The sequence below is a fragment of the Mastomys coucha genome, unplaced genomic scaffold (genome assembly GCF_008632895.1).
Source record: "Mastomys coucha isolate ucsf_1 unplaced genomic scaffold, UCSF_Mcou_1 pScaffold5, whole genome shotgun sequence".
Classification (NCBI taxonomy): domain Eukaryota; kingdom Metazoa; phylum Chordata; class Mammalia; order Rodentia; family Muridae; genus Mastomys; species Mastomys coucha.
Genome location: NW_022196911.1, coordinates 34,828,159 through 34,842,284, shown reverse-complemented (window position 1 = coordinate 34,842,284; position 14,126 = coordinate 34,828,159).

Genomic DNA, 14,126 nt, shown 5'->3' with positions numbered 1-14,126 from the left:
TAAAAATATATATTGTTTGGTAATTTCATACATAGATACAGGTTATTTATATCATAAAATCTCCTGTTCTTCACTCATCACCTCCAACTCCTTCCCTTCTAGACAGGAGCTCCCTTACCAACCTCCTGACTTCTTGTCTTGTTTATCCATCTTGTCTTTCTTTTTGCCTTCCCTCTCTTATTCTTATTTCTAATCTGTCCCTTTCAGTTAATCCAAGGTTTATTCTTGTTAGTGTATGGGATCATCTCTTGGGTCATGGACAATTTATATTGAGTCACAGTACTGAAGTAAAGCAGCATTCCTCCCCTATCCAGCCCTCAACTACCAATAGCTCTCAGCTAATATTTCACCAACATGACATGATACATCAACTCAAATATTATTATTATACATCTCACTAATACCTTATGCTCTAATAAGGGTACTCTAAAGTCTGTCTATTTTGTAAGCAGAAAACAAATCTTTATTTTGTTACCATGCAAATTTAAAAGTGTCTACTTTTGACATGTCAGTATTTTGTTTTTTCTTGGATGATGTTTTATGTAAAATGACTAATTTTCTTACTAAAAAGAAAATGTCTTATAATAGTATTGAGTGATTATGGGATATATTGTCACTTTATGTAAACATTTTAGTATGTTTTACTTATAAAAATGTTATTTTTACTAAGGAATATAATCAGTAATTACTGTTGAATTCCTGATCCAAGAACAATCATTTCAAATATTTTTTTTTTTACTTAATAATGTTTCATACTTGCTTGGATATAAATATAAGTATCTACAGTAAATTTGTATATTGTAGGCATTGGTACATGCTTGTAATCTCAGACTTCAAAAAGATGAGGCTGGAGTTCATGTACTCAGTGTAGGCTTGCTACACATGAGATGTTGTCTCAAAAGAAAAATAAAAAGTAAAAATAATAAAATAAAAATTCTCATGTTGAAATCCATGAGTTGAATGGGGTGTTAGCAGACTGTTGAAGTTGATTGGTTAATCATGACAAAATTCTTATGCATGGTAGTAGAGGCCTTTTAAAAGAGTTAACAAAGAGATCTCTTGACCCCATTCAACATGGGTATACTGCAAGAAGTGCCACATAAAGGCAAGCAGGCCGTCACTGACACTGAATCTGTCAGTTACTCTACATGGATCTCCAGTCTTCAGAAACCCATGTCATTATAGTATCTAAATGGACTAGGATGATGTTGAAGATATTCCCAAGTCTCAGACCAGTGCTGAACTGCATGCTCACTATCATCATGCCTAGAACAACTAACTAGTTTATCTCCAATGCAGAATCCTTAAAATTGCATTCCTTTATTGAAGATGTCATTCCTAACCACTGCACTAACCAGTCACATCTCTATTGCATGTGCATTCCTGGCAGTCTGCTATCTTTTCTAATAGCATCTTTAAATATATAGCAGAAAGGGTAAAGTGCTAAGTTTATCTTCTTAGGACATGTTCACTACTGTTCAGACAAAGCTGTCTATTTCCAAGACATTCTGCTTCTTAGAGAAGTGGGTAATTTGTCTTGTACTGTAATCATTTAAGAGCTCTGGAAATATCATAAATTAAAATAAAATAAAACAAAATACAACACCTGAATATCACTTTCACTATATTGTTTAAATAAATATTACATTTAAATTAAGGTTTAAATTGAGGCTTTGCTAATCTTCTCACTGACCTTCATCTGTATCTCCATTCAACTATTCTCAATTATTCAACCAGTATATTTCAGTCTCTTATGATTGTGGTGAAAATGGTCAGATCTATAATGGGCTTTTCTTTTTGTAAACATGTGTATGAAGGTTATGTGTGTGCAGTGTACATTTGTTTACATGAGCATGGACATAAGTATAAAGGAATGTGCCCATGGTGTTCCAAGAACTACCTTGAATGCTTATCCTTATCTTCTGCCTAATTTTGATGCAGAATTATTTGACCATCACCAAACAAAAGACTAGTTGTAAATCTAGCTTTGGAGATTGTCCTCTATTCTACCTCCTCATACAAGCAGTGTTTATAGATGTGTACTTTATGTGGGTTCTGGGGATCCAAATTCTAGCTACTAGTATTGCACAACAAATGCTTTACCATGGGCTATCTCCCTAGCCCTTTATGAAGCTTTATAAACACAGTTTACTTTACTTTGACATAGATTCTCAAATTTCTATCTTTATTATGATCATTTGATTTAAGGTTTTCTTAGACTGAATGGCAGATTTCCAGGACAGTGAGAGTTTCATCCAAATCCATCTTGTTAGAAGGATCAGGAAATGCACAAGATTTACAAAGATTCTGAAAACAAGAAGAGGAAGGTATTAGGAAAACAGGATTCCAAAAGTAAAATGCTATTATATTTATTAAATATCTTCCTAAGTCTTTAGAATCAATCAGGTTCAGTTCTGGAAATTTTGGACTTGTGATATAATTATTATAATCACAGAAAACTTCAAGGAGCTTATAGGAAATTCACATAGATGTTAATTGAAGACACAGGAGAGATTGAAACACTACAGAGATGTATGGAGTGAAAAGAAGCAACTAATTAGACAGCCTAGAGAAATGATGATGTTAATCTTTAGAGGACATGCACTTATGAAGAAAAAATTTAGACATGAGGTGCTTTGTGAAATAGGAAACTTTTCCTTTACCACAAAAACTTACCAATCAACTCTTCCTTGTTAACATTCCACTAACTTAATTGAAAATGAGGGTTTTTTTTTTTTGTTAAATAATTAACTAATCAAAAGGTTACTTTTTACGTATTCCTTTTCTGTGTGAGAGATCTGACACAGGGTATAGTACCTTTTACAGAAGTTCTCTGCTTGTGTGATGGTTAATTTTAAATGACAACTTGCCACAACTTAGAACCTACTCAGAAGAGAGCTTCAACTGAGTAATTTCTTCTTATGTTTTGTCTGGGGAAATATCTGTGCTGAGTTGTCTTGATTGTTAACTTATGTTAGAGAATTTGGGTCTCATTGTGGCAAGGGTTCTTGAACTCCTTAGGATACAAGACAACTATGTAGGAATGAGCAAGCCAGTAAGGATTCTGTTATGCTTTTTGTTATTGACTATGTCTGTGATGCTTAAAATCTTACCTTCATGTTCTCCCAGTGTCAGACTACTGTCTAGAATTGGAAGCCAAATTAATCCTTCATCCCCTATCTTGTTTTTATTTAGTGATGATTTATCATAGCAAATGAAAAAGTTAGAGCTACCACTGACCTGTGTCCACAGTCATCAGAGAATCTGAAGTATAATTATCTGAAAGACTACCAAAAATATTCCCAAGTTTCAGAATACAGATACTGTGATATTGATGGCGTGTAGATATAATAAGTAAATGTCACACTGCTGATTTCAATATGCTACTGTACCTTGAAATATAATCTAGTATGGGTTACCTGTCACCAAGCGCATGCCTCTGATAGACTTTAGCTTCCTGTGCTTCTCATGAGGATGGTTTTGCCCACTTATTCAATGTACAATTATGTGCCATCTGATCTGGATTTTCTAGATGTTGCAAAAGATGACAGACTGCTGAATAATTGACTATACATGAAATTTGTATATTTCCAGGCTCCCCCCCCCACTATTTGTTCAAACACAATGATTCTGATATATGGAGTGAGCAATCTTTACTAAGAAAAGAGGGAATTTTGATGATAGGCATAGTCTGGAAGGCAGACAGTCTGTAAACAAGTCTTTACTGAGGTGAGGAGACCTTTGCTATGAAATGATTACACGTACAGTGAAGCAAAACAGCACAGGATTAGCAAGTTGTTAAAATGTTTTGAATATTAAAATATTGTAATATATCATGAATGATCATTGTCGAGTACCTGCAATTTATAAGATGAACGTAAAATAGTCCCTAGTTTTCTTCTTAAAGAATGTGGAAGACTAAGTTAAAACAACAGCTTTTGTTGTTGAAAACAACACTGAAAATTTTGATTTCTTTTCATAGAAAATAAGTTATCTTCTCATATAATATATCCTGATGATGGTTTCTCCTCCATCTACTCCTCCCTCTTCCTTCCTACATCTGCTCACAGCTGAATCTACTCATTTTCTGTCTCACATTAGTAAGGAACATGCTTCTAATAAACAACAATAATAGAGCATAACAAAAGATATAATAAAGTAAAACAAGAACTATCATATCAGTGTTGGGCAAGACTAACAAATAGAAGAAAAAGAGCCCAATAGAAGACATAAAAATCAGAGACTCACTCATTCACACACTCGGGAATCCTGCAAAGACACTAAACTGGAAATCATAATACATAATACACAGAGGAGCTGGTTCATACACATGAAGGTTGTGTGCATTCCGCCTCAGTCTAGATGAGTTCATATAGGCTTCATCGCCTTGATTTAGAGGGCCTTCTTTTCTTGGTGTCTTCCATCTCCTCTGGCTCATACATTCTTTCTGCCTCCTTTTCTTTAGGGTTCCTTGACCCCTCAGGGGAAGGATTTGATGAAAACTTTCCTCTTAGGGCTGAGTGTTTTAAAGTCTCTCACGCTCTTCATAATGTCTGGTTTTACGTTCCCATTTGTTGCAAAAGATAGCTTCTCTGGTGATGGCTGAATAAAGGACTGATCTATGACTAGAGCAGAATCCCACAAGGAGTCATTCTATCATTAAGGTTCTTCTTCTTTCTTTTTAAATATTCTTTTTAAAAATACCAATAGTATTTGGTTTTATCCTAGGTCCCTGGGTTATCCCATCTCATGGGCTTGGTCACCTAAGCAGTGTTTGATACGTGATCTACCTTGCGGAGGACATTAAGTCAAATCAGATATTGGTTGGCATTCTCACAAGCCTTGGGTCACCATTGCTCGAGCATATCTTGCAAGCACAACACCATTGTAGACTAAAGGGTCTGTGACTGGCTTGGACGTTTCATTTTTCTTATATTTAATAACTTCATATTAAGACATTTTAACAGATAGTGTTGGTGATATTAGGTTTGATCTCTAGCCACCAATTTGCTTGATGGAAATAGCCTTTGGAGGAATAGTGTAAAACCATATTGGAATTAAGCCAAATAAAAATATTCAAAAATTCTAGGTTGGAGAGCAGGCTCAGTGAGTATAGCACCTACCTTGGGAGCATAAGGACCTGAATTCAAACCCAGAGCATCACATAAACTCTGGATGCAGTAGTGCACATTTGTAGTGTTAAGACAGGACAAACAGGGATATGTGTATCCCTGACTGAATGGCGAGCCAATTGCATTCTATTAAATCAGTGACATCTATATTCAGCGAAAGACACTGTTTCAGAGAAAAAGGTAAATGGTAAAACCACCAATACTTAACCTCTGGGCTCCAAACACCTGTGTATCTACATGTACATGCACCTTCAAATGTACATATTCTTCAACATGCTCACACACACACACACACACACATACACACACACACACACTCACTCACTCACTCACAGAGAGAGAGAGAGAGACAGAGACAGAGACAGAGACAGAGACAGAGAGAGAAAGAGAAATAGAGAAAGAGAGAGATATTATTGATTAAATTAGTAATGAGGGCTTTTCTTTTTTTTTTTTTTTTTTTTTTTTTTTTTTTTTTTTTTTTTTTTTTATTTTAGATATTTTCTTTATTTACATGTGAATTTCTCCTTTCCCAGTTTCCCCTCCAAAAAACAAAAACACAAACAAAAACAAACCCCTAGGGCTTTTCTTTAAGTTAAAAACTTTTCTGAGTGTTATCAGCTTCTTCTGTTTATCCATTTAAATGATAGGTACAATATCTTTTATCCAAGGTCTATTGAAGAAGTAAAAATAATCCTAAACTTTGGGAAAGCAATTTTGATGTGCAAGGCTTTGCAGAGAAAAATATATTTTCACTTTCATTAGAGTATGGACATTATTTTGTAAATCCAGAATTCCAATGTCTAAATGTTAATTTGAATGAAGTGAGCAGTCTGCAGAAAACAGAAAAGGCAATCTTAATTATGTTGAATAATAAGTATGTTTTCCTCTGTAACATATGGGCCAATTAATTGCATATCATTCTCTCAAATAGCCTCCTCAAATATTGAATAAATATAAAGAGAGGTTGCAAGAGAAGTGAGGAAGCCCTTACAATGCTATTGTCACTAACAAGAACCATTTTTACAAAATCCTAGAATGTGGCTCCTATTCATTTAAGAGATAAATGACAGCTTAATTATTTTATTTTAAAAATATTTTTGACACCTTGTATTGTTCCTTGTAGATTGTTAGGGTTAATATATGCTTGGAGAATAAATGGAAATAAAAACACCATGCATTAATAATATGTACTTATCCAGAAATTATGCAGATTTAAGAAAACTGAATATTTATGATAAACTAAAGTAGTCTTCTGGGTTCAGCTGATCAATGCGACAAATAGAAACTACATTCTCCTTGTCCTTTTACTTTTACAAGCATACAACATAGAGTCAACCTTTGACTAGAACAGGGAATGATAAATGCAGGGCATTCAAAATGCTCAAGGGTCTGTTTTAAGATCATTAGCTGGGCCAGCCAGTGGGGGCACAGACCTTTAATCCCAGCACTTGGGAGGCAGAGGCAGGCAGATTTCTGAGTTTGAGGCCAGCCTGGTCTATAGAGTGAGTTCCAGGACACCCAGAGCTATACAGAGAAACCCTGTCTGGAAAAACAAAGCAAAAAAAAAAAAATCATTAGTTGGGAGGAAGACAGCAATCACATAGTAGTGTGATTGCCAAGCATGATGAGATGAAAGAAGTTTCCATTATCAATCAAGTTCAGAATGAAAATTGAAAAATAAACAAAGGAAGAATATCACAAAATGGTTGGTTTGGTTTCTATTCAAAGGAAAGGCATGGGAAACAGTTTTAGAGTGCAAAGTTAACCTTACCAAAAACAATCATGAATGAATTTAATGACTGTGATTTTTACAAACACCTGTCACATGGTTCTATACCCACACTCCCCATATGAACAAAGGAATGGCACATACAAGCACGAGCTAACATTACATGATGGGTAAGTTTTGAGCTGCAGTGAAAAAAATGATGACAGCCATACCTTAAGCAATTCACTTTCTAGGCATCTTGCTTCTCTTATAAAATATGGGCACAGCATCTCTATTCAACTACACAGAGGTCTCATGTAACTTTCATGTGTTGCTAGTCAGGTTAGGGACAGAAATCAAAGTGAGAGGAAGCAATGTGAGGCCTGGAAAACAAACCCCAAGATCAATCCCGACTTTCTTTTTAAGTTTAGAAAGAAAAAAAAACCCTTGATCAATCAACATGCATTTATTGAGTGAAAAAAAAAGTCATTAAATATCTTAAATGTCATTTTGACCTGAGAATTTTGGTATCCTTTCAATTAGACCCTTAAGCAATTTTTGTTTTATCTTAAGAGCTTATATAATATCAATCACAAAATGTCTCAGTACATTATCTTATGGAATATGACTTTTGGTACATTGGTGTATAGTCTGGATAGAACAGAGTTATTTTTAATTGCCTATTATAAGCAAAAAGTTATTTAACTTTTCTAAAAATATTTTTTCAGCACTACCCTTAAGGATAATGGTTCTATAAATCCCAGAAGTTGATAGAGAAATTACTTGACCCTTTCTTTTTGCAATTCATTTATAAGCTCAATAATTTGAAGTTATTTTGGAAATAAAATATTATCTAGTAAACATGTGTACTGTAAAGAAGAGGGATTTGAAAATAAGTAGATAATATTTTGGCTGTAGACAGCCAATAGTATTTTTGAGGCTATTTAATTATTAAGAAATTAAACCTGATATGATATGACTTATTCTGTTTAGAGCATGTTCTTCTTAATTTATATTTATTTACATTTTTATTAGATATTTCCTTTCTTTATGTTTCTAATGATATCTCTTTTCCTGCTTTCCCCTCTGGGGACCAAAAAAAAAAAAAAACCCTGTTCCCTTCCCCCTCCCCCTACTCACCATCCCACCCTCTCCAGCTTACTTCTGGCCTCAAAGTTTTTGTAGTTGTTAGAAAATTTTATAAGCTCTCTGGGAAAAATATAGTGAAAACCAAAGGGGAGTAACTCAGGAATGGATAAATTCAAATCATTAAATATCAGCTCAATATTTGCTGTTATGAGAGGGACTACTAAAATCATCCAAAGGCAGGGGAAGCCTTATGTTCCAGTCAGTGAGTTAAAACCCTTCCCAAATGTCAGAAGAGATGGTGTAACGAGGCCTCTCCAGTTCTAATTCCACACACTAACAAGGTTAATCTAGCCACGAAGTAACAGTGAGGGCTTTTGCAATTAACGCTGCAAAAATACATAAACCAACAGCTAATTAGTCAGCCCTAAGGTCACCATCTAGCTGGCAGAAAATTAGTAATAGCAGAGATGCCTGACAGAAAGCAGGAGGCAGCAGGTCATGCTCTGGAAGCTACAATTTAACTAGTGAAGACTTGTCAGCGTTACACTGAAGGTGTGGGGGCCTTTTATATTTTTTATTTCATTCTATTTTTACCTCCCTCTTTTACAACAGGTATAAATTTCACTAGCATTAGAAACAATTACGTGTAGGACATGTTGAGAAACCTCAGTGACTATGTCTTTTATGGTTTTAAGTATGAGATGAGACAAGAAAAAAAAATCACTATGTTTGTGTTTTAGATTTTTCTGCCAAAAAATGTCTCATCAACTTATTCATGAAAGAAAAGCTGGTTAAATCATGGAACGAGTATGCCAGATGATAAATTTAACCTTTAAAGTGTGGTAGCATGGAAATGTCTTACTTAGCATCTTTTTAAGCATGCCAACTTCCAATTAACATGCAGTCTTAGAAAGAAATATGAGAAGCAGAGAGTGGAATAGAAAACTTACTATATAAGCATGTTTCTGTAAATTTTTTGTTTAAGGTATATAGGAACTGAAATTAATAATTATATAGTTTCTGGGAACACTCACTTTGTATTCTAGGTGAAAGGAAATACTATTATTTTTAATAGCACTGTGTGAGTGGGATGAATGGACAGGGAAGAAGCTTTGTATTTTAAATAAAATTAAATATGAGTCAATGTCAACACACAGAAGAGACAATGATCAAAGAACTTGGTATCCATAACTGTTGGATAAAAGTATGCAGTGTACATTTCAAAACAGAGTGTGCTGGAGCTGTAGTTCATTGGTAAAATGGCTTTTATAATGTCAGACCCTACAGTTTAGTAATTGAGAACTAATTTTAAGAGTCAGGCAGAAATGATTACATACAAATTATTTTATAGCCACTTCTTGGAATACTGTTTAACCATTAGAGAGAATTAGTCTTAGGGGTCAAACATAGAAAATATTGATCATTCTATATTAAACAAAATTATACTGTTAAGTGTTCTAATATGGTATATCATATATATATATATATATATATATATATATATATATATATATATATGTATGTATGTATATATATGTTGGTAATGCTAAGTATGTAGAAGAATTCTTGCCAAACTGAAGAGTAGTGGAATCTAGGAAAACAATAAATTAATTTATGCAGTCAGTCCATTTTTTCACTTAGTTATATCTTTGTATTTTTTTGTTAGCATTGAGTATTTATATGATTCGTTCTAGGCTATACTATATTCATACGAACTATGAGGGAATAATACTTATTGAATAAATATCTTAGAAAGGGTTAAACATTTTGATGTCATTACTTTAAAGCATTTGAGCATCACCAGTGTGTGGGAAGAACTAATTATAAACAGAAACCCAATGTGATGCTATTGTGTTGTATGTTTAAGGGAAACTGTAGCTGTGAGATCAAATTATCTTCCTTAGAGGGTTCTATAAGAAGGAATGTTTAGGTAGGAAGCAAGTGCAGAAAAAGCTCTCAAAGAAAAAGAAGAATTTCCCTAAGTTACGAAAATGAGGCAGAGTAAACTATTCATAAAACATTGGATTTTCTGAAGTCTTAAGTAAAAAAATGCAAGGAAATGCATGACTTAGTTATCAGTTACTCTGCATCAATAGAAGATAATGAGCACTCAAAGCCATTTTAGTACTTGTGGGTTTGTAAGCTGGTGTGTTAATTGCCTTTTGTAGCTGTGATGAAACACCATGACCGAGGTCACTTTCAGAATTTATTTTTGCTTGCAGTTCTGGAGGTAGAAGGGAGGAATTATAATGATACATATTTGAGTATACTGTAGTTGTCTTCAGGCACACCAGAAGAGAGCATCTTATCCCATTACAGATAGTTATGAGCCACCATGTGGTTGCTGGGAATTGAACACCAGACCTCTGGAAGAGCATTCAGTGCTCTTAACCACTGAGACATCTCTCCAGCCCAATAAATCATATTTACATTTAAGAAATTTATGCCAAAAAAAAAACATACCAAGGGACACCTCTAGGGACATACTTCATCCATCAAGTTTCCACATCCTAAATGTTCCTTACTTCCCATACAGTGCTATCATCCAGGCAACAAGGATTCAAATAAATGAGCCTATGGGAGATATATGCAATTCAATCTACCACATATGAAATAAGAAGAGGAGGGAGAAAAAGAGATAACAAAGATAATAATAAATGCTTGAGGTGAATGAAATGGTATCTGCCCTCACAGAGCATTCTTCAAGATATACATTTATCTAAAAATCACATGATTTCCCACATTTGCATAATTTGTACATGATAATTAAAAATAAAATGAAATAGAGAATACTAAGGAAGAAAATAACAACAAAATTGTCCATGTTTCTAGATTATCTTTGGATAAAAAGGAAAACAATGTTTATTCATCATACATTATCAATGTTAAGCACTTAGCACAGAAGTATAAAAGCATCCTGTTTTTTATAAGAATGGATAACAAGCTTAGAAGTAATATAATATCCTTGCTAATCTTAATAATCTAAAGATCAGAACATTTGTAATAATTCCTGTTATATTACAGGTAATTTTCATGAATATATAAGAATTATTATAATCAGTACATAGTCAAATGGTGAACTTATAAATTGAACAAAAGCAGAATCAAACAGAGAGAGATGACAGGGCTAGCTTTTGACAGGAAGGATAATGTGGTCATTTTTATTCATTTTTATTTTTTATATTGTTTACATATTTCCTAGATGGGTAAGAGAAAGAATAGAGACAGGAAAGGAAAAAAGTGAGGGGATGAAGATCACAAAAATCTGAGGAATAGCTGGGTCAAGTCATTCTAAATGATGAAGGTGTTGATCAATGCAAACTTGTGCCTGTTATAGGTGAGAGAGGGAGTTGCAAATAAATGATTTATTTTGTAATGACATGTGATTATCATAACATAAACATAGTGAGACACAATAGACCAAAAATACATGCATCAATTTTTATACAATAACACAAAATTCAACTTTGTTCATGGTTCCTTCAAACTGGTGACAACCAAAATGTAGTCCAATAACAGAATAGATGAGTTAATTGTACAGTATTCACAGATACTGATAAAATAATACATGATCAATATTTATGGGAAAAGCTACTTACCTTATAACTATCACTCTGAGTTTAAAACTAAGTTAATAAATGTATTCCATATGTTACAGTTACATGATGTAATCAATGAATGGAGGGAAAATATTGAGAAGCGGACTGTATAAGCAAGCTTATGTTGGAATTTGGAGGTCGTGCTTTTTAATAAGTACCTTACTTTTTATTCTAAGGAGACTGTTACAGAAGATTTGTTACAGACAAGTTTTATGGATCCCAGACAGTGATGTTTCAACGGTGCCTAGAGTAGCCTCTTCAACCTGTGCACCGGCAACTCTTACCTTGCCTGGTGGATCTAAAAAAGATGTAAGTGACTATGAGCCTATATTGGTAAGAGCCACGTTTTTGATGCCGTGATCACTGTTTCTGCCCACCATCTTCTAAAAGCACCAGGCATAGTGCTTTCTCAGCTAGCTTTATTACAGGTTAAACTTTCAGAGAGTGATTTCAGTGGAAAATTAATAAATAAGAGAAAGCTGTCACAAGCAAGGGGGACGTATGAGAACCATTTCCTAGTGTCAGGTAGAGACACTCTGTATGCTTTCCATGGATGATTCATTAAAAAATTAACAACATCAGAATTATTACGGAAGCTAAACTTTTAGTTACTTCCAGCAGGGAAAGTAAGAATTAAGAAAGCTGAGACCTTTAGGTTTCTGATGGTATATGTACTCATTTGATTTGGTTAATGAGCATAATTTACCTTCTAGAGCTTATGATTTTTAAGGTCATGTAGTTTGTATGTGTATCCTATATAGTTCACAAAAAGATGAAGTGCAAATAAAAATGTCACCAATGGATTTTCCTAGTCTTCTATGTCAAGTTTTATTGTGGTCTCAGACAGAAAATAATATCTATTATTTTTCCCGCTCCTCTATGCTGCTTTCTTTTTTCTGTCTCTATCTTTCTGTCTCTCCATCCTTATGAATAGGTCTACAAATTGTATTTTCAGGGAGCAAATCAAAATGTACATGTTTCTGACTATATTAGATATCCTGTCTTTTTTTTTATCTCTTAGAGAAACACTCCATATTGACACATACAGAGTTTTTTATGGTAAGAAATGTAATGATTTCTGTATGTCATATATGTGTGTGTGAGTATGTATGTATGTGCATGTGTACATATATATATATATTATATATATATGAAAATGGTTTTATTTTTGTTTTACATAATATTTTTATATAGGAAATAATATTACCACTGATATGATTTTATATAAAATTTGCTGATGCTTTATCAATATAGTAACAGGATTTGCATTTGGAAAAGCTACAACTATACTAATTTTATTCTAAAAAAATGACAAAAAATTCATTTTCAAAAATGGTATCAATTTACTTTTCTGACAAATATACAAAGATTTTTTGGACAAATATACAAAGATTTTTTTGTAAGAGTCTTAAAAATTCCTCTGTGTGTGTGTATGTGTGTGTGTTCATGTTTGCTCGTGCACTCACGTGTGTGCATGGATATATGATGTATAAGGCAAAGAGACTCTATTTCCAGGTGAGTCTTTCCTAAATTTTCAATCCTTCCTTTGTAGCTTACCAACTGTTTAGAGTACAGAAATATGCATAACAGCCAAGTTAATTTTAAAGCTCTTTGAAATTGCTTTAATATTATCAAACATTCATTTAAAATCTTCAGAATAGCCTGTATGTCCATACTCTGCTCAGGGAACTAGGTCAGTGCCTTGCTCAGCCATCATCAGAAAACCTTGCTCTACAGCCCATAAGAACAAATGCAGAGACCCACAGCCAGACATGAAGAGAGTGAGAGAATGTAAAACATTTAGCTGTAAAAGGATGGTATCATCAACAATCAGAGCTCAGGGAACCCATGGAAGAGGATGAGGAGTTAGAGTAAGAGCCAGTGGGGATGATGAACAGCAAAAATCAAGGCCTTCTAGACCTAATAGGACTGACACACAGGTAAAGTAACATGAATGTGGCAGCATTCATAGGGGGTCTGTAGTCTGCATCACATGGGGTCCTAGTACTGACAGGAGCAGTGGACTTAGTCCTCTCTCCCTAACACAGAAGCTATGGACAATGAATAACTACCCTAAAAAAGAAAATGTAGTCTTGATCAGGGGAGTTTTATTAGAAAAAAAAACACTCTTGAGGGTTGAAGCAGCAGGGAGTTTAGAGGTCTGGTTAGGTGGGGGGTGGGGACATCCTCCTGGAGATAGGAGATCTGGGAGGAAGTATGGGATGTGGAACAGTCAGAGGGTGGACCGGGAGGGGAATAAAATCTGGAGTGTAAAAAAAAAAGGAAAGTAATAAGTAATAATAATAATAATAATAATAATAATAAAAAGAACAATCAGTCTTAAGGATAGGCTCCATGCCCAGCAGTAGATAGATGGCCAACAGAAAACAAACTCAACAACATCTTTGGATGTTCTTTGTCTCACAATATCACATAGGGCTCTTCTTTCTCTTTTCTGTTTTTCCATTTTTAAAAAATACCCTTTACTTTTTATTTTTATTATATATACAATATATAATATATTCCCTTCCTTCCTTTCTTCCTCCCTTCCTTCTTTCCATTCCTTCTTTCTGTTTCTTTCCTTTTTTTTTTTTTTTT